The sequence below is a fragment of the Prunus mume genome, linkage group LG4, assembly GCF_029339155.1.
Source record: "Prunus mume cultivar Tortuosa linkage group LG4, ASM2933915v1, whole genome shotgun sequence".
Lineage (NCBI taxonomy): Eukaryota > Viridiplantae > Streptophyta > Magnoliopsida > Rosales > Rosaceae > Prunus > Prunus mume.
In genome coordinates, this window is record NC_142701.1 from 4,317,339 (window position 1) to 4,321,316 (window position 3,978).

A 3,978-nucleotide genomic window follows, 5' to 3' on the forward strand; every position below is an offset into this window, starting at 1 on the left:
TTTAGCATGCTCTTGATGCCTTGGATTCACCTCTGTTTGGCTTGGAAATGTTCCGGATGCCCTATTGCTCATGGAGGATGCAATCTGCCCAACTTGCACTTCTAGTTTGTTCACTGCATTTTGAAGATTCTGATTCGCTTTGCATCTGTTGCCCCATGAACTTCTTGAACATGTCTTGCAATTCTCCCATTTGATCACCCCTTTGCTCTTGCACTTGTTGGGGAGCTTGCTGGAATTGCCTTTGTTGTATTTGAAATCTGGGCAGGTCCTTAAGATTGTTGCACATTTGAGTTATTGCTCCACTTGAAATTAGGATGATTTCTCCACCCCGGATTGTACGTGTTTGAGTAAGGATCATTATTAGGATTCCTTGCTTGAAGGGCATTTGCTTGTTCTAGCATGTGCTCTGCAAAAGATTGATCTTGAACTTCTACTTTGTTTCCTAGAGGGCCATCACTGCCTGTTGAAGCAAAGAACACATAACATCAAGTTTTGCAGCAATCTCATTATTAGTACTTACCTCAGAGACCACAGCTTTCATAGGAGCTCCTCTTCCTTTATTGTGGCTCCATTGTTGAGAGTTAGCACTCAAAGATTCAAAGAGAGTAAAAGCCTCATCTGCTGTTTTGTTCATCAGTCCTTCCCCACTTGTTGCATCTACCATCATCCTTTCGGAATCAAGCAAACCTTCATAGAAAGATTGCATTTGCATCCAACTCTCTACTGTTGTGGTGTGGGCAAGAACTTATCATCTCCTTGTACCTCTCCCAACATTCATGAAAAGCTTCTCCTTCCTTTTGTGTGAAACCAAGGATTTCCTTTCTAATCTTGTTAGTCTTTTGAGCCGGAAAGAATTTCTGCAAAAACTTATTAGAAAGCTCATCCCAAGTACAAATTGAAGCATTAGGCAAAGAGTATAACCAAGACTTAGCCTTATCTTTTAAACTGAATGGGAATAGCCTCATCTTAATCTGCTCATCATCAAGGCCATGAGTTTTGATCGTAGCACATATTTCAAAGAATTGCTTAATATGCATGTAAGGATCCTCAGTGGTATTACCATAATAAGTTGGAAGAAGATGAATCATACCACTTTTAAGCTCAAACCTGTCAACTGTGAGTTGAGGATAGACGATGCACGAAGGTTGATCGGTGACTTTGGGAATGGAAAACTCACGCAGGGGTTTCCGAGGTTGGACAACAAGCGCACCACCTCCTTCAACATTATTGTTGGTGTTCGGAATCTCTGCCATCGTGCTTGAACCTTCAGATTCGGAACTTTTAGAATCAGCACTTGAAGAACTATAATTCCTCCTCAAACCAGCACGTACAGCAGCGGTTCTTGGTGAAAGTGGCTCAGGTGAACTTTGCTCTTGGTCAGATTCGGACATGCACACACCAAGGAACTCAATTCAGTGCTTTCAATGGAGATAACAACTAAATACAAAAACTGAATACTAAAAGAAAAACCAACGAAAAGAAACAAATGAAACAACCAAAAACAAAACAATCAAAGTAATCTAACTATAGCACCAACGTTACCGGTTCCCCGGCAACGGCGCCAAAAACTTGTTGATTCAATTCCTAACAACTAAAATGAGTTATTAAAAACAGCAACTTTAATTCTCGCAAGTGCACGAACCGTTTATAGTATAGCTTATGTAAATACGAGGTCGATCCCACAGAGAATGGTAACTTGGTTCCAAGTTAAATTACTTAGAATGCTAGAAAAACATAGAACAAAGAAACTGACTAACTAGCTAAAGGCAAGGTCAAATTCAACAATGCCTCTTGCTAATTACTCAAGGTCTAGGACAGAATCCTAGCACCACACACGACTCGAAATGGGGGTTTTTTGTTGAAATGAAAAGAAGAACGTGAAATAAAAGTGCTCAGTAAACACCGGCAGCAATCAAAAAGTTGCGAAACAAAGATTGAGAGGTGTTAGAGCCTTGGAATCTACCACTAGTCTTCCTATCCAAGTTATGAATGCATAGAAATTGACTCAAGCTTCATCAACAATAGATTATCGCATACAAGCCTATGGTATCTAGGTGCAGGATGCATGATTCTCCTAAGGCATGTGATTATGCATGGTATCTACACAACACGTGATCTCTAATATGCAACCTAAGCATGGTATCTACTTAGAATAAAGCATACAAGAGTCATTAAGCTCCTTGAGAATATGATAATCACACAAGTCCTAGAACATGGTATCTGTCCTAGTCAACCTATGGTTATTAACCCCTTGAATGATTCTTAGGCCATTCATGTGTTGCTTGTGAAAGGAGAGTAGAATTGATGAATCTAAACCCCTTCCCAACCTGTGCTAGCATAAAATCTTAGTTAGCTACTCCAAAAAATATACATCAAGCACATAATAAACTAGAGATTAACAACTTGGTAATGAAAGCAAGGAAATCAATTAACTATAAAATCATCCATAACATTGAATATTCATGACTAGGGCTTCATCCTAAGCCCTAACTAAACGGATTAGTTAGACATAACTATGAGTACAGAAAGTAAGAAATACATAGATAGGATAAAGAGAGGAGAAGAACTAGATGATGGCAGCAAGGAATTCCCAGGACACTCCAGCTCTCTTCTCTCTTGTGGTGAATCTGAATGTGTGTTTGAGAGTAATGGATGAAGTGAATGTGTGTGTCTGCCTCCCTCCCTTGAATGAGTGAGCAGCTCTGTATTTATAGAGAGAAATTTCATCCTCCCCTTTGGCTGGTGAAGCACACCTCTCTTAGCTGCTCCCAACTGCTCCCTTCTGCCCATGCTTGCCACTTGCTCCAGCTGCCCATGCTTTGGTATGGTTTCTTTATGGAAAGCTTGAATTTTGTTCATCTTTCTGAGTTCCTGAGCTGATTTGACTCCCATGTATGGCTGCCCATGCTGAGCACATGGCTCTAGGGATGTAGATGTGATGGCAGCCAATCATGACATTTCTGTGACCTTGGTTCAGTCTTTGACGTGTTAAGGGCTCCAGATTTATCCAATTGGGCTGAAATTTGGATATGTTATAATAGACACCCATTGGAACAACTTCTATCAAGGATGTCTCCTCATCCGACCTGTGTAAGTTGCTGAAATGAGGCCTGCAAGATGACCTACGAAACTGAACTGACAAGGAGTGTGGGCCAAATTGGGTTTGTCTTTAAGCCCATATTCCTCTTATCCCAATCAGCCCTTAACAAGCATGGATTGCATCAAATGTGATATCTTGCTGTCTTAACCTACAAAACACACAAACATAGGTAAGAGACTCAAAATAAAGAGAAGCTAAACAAAATTACTAAGCAAAGAAGGCATGCAAATGTGTGAAATTATGACCTTATCACCCTCTTGACGTTCAGACTCTTATCTTTCCAAGCACATATTATATGGGCCAATCAAAGTTGGGAGAAAGACGTTAAGGCCAAAATGAGTTGCTAACCCAGTCTGCTCGTTTTTGCACCATTTTAAATCTTTTCTTATCCAAAGGCACCATTGCTACCTAAGGCTCAATGAACTGAATGATAAACAGAAAAGGGATTAAAAGCACACGTTTGACTCAATAACATAACCAAATCATAAGTTAGAAGGGTACAGAATGATATGCAATTGTGAACTGATCAAAACTATGCGATACACCAGCCACTCCATTTCAGAACGAACTTCGTGCGAACCTCAGTTGTCCGATTTCATGGACCAATCAATATCGGAGTGAGTCCAAAACTTGGGGAACATCATAATATGGTGGGAGGAGTCATTTGGTGAGTTTTGAGCGAAATCCAATGGCCAATACTATGCAATACACCAACCACTCCATTTAAGAACGAACTTCGTACGAACATGAATTGTCTGATTTCATGGACCAATCGATATCGGACCGCGTCCCAAAACATCGGGAACAACATAATACGGTGGGAGGAGTCATTTGGTGAGTTTTGAGTGGAATCCAATGGCCAATACTATACAATACAC

The 3,978-nt window shown here is 40.4% G+C and overlaps 1 non-coding gene across 1 annotated transcript; it reads left to right on the top strand.

The window, feature by feature from the left end:
• The first annotated feature begins 723 nt into the window (after positions 1 to 723).
• On the top strand, positions 724 to 830 carry LOC148917696 (small nucleolar RNA R71). Its single transcript, XR_016126573.1, has one exon. It is a non-coding gene; the product is annotated as a small nucleolar RNA R71 (small nucleolar RNA).
• Positions 831 to 3,978: the final 3,148 nt, after the last annotated feature.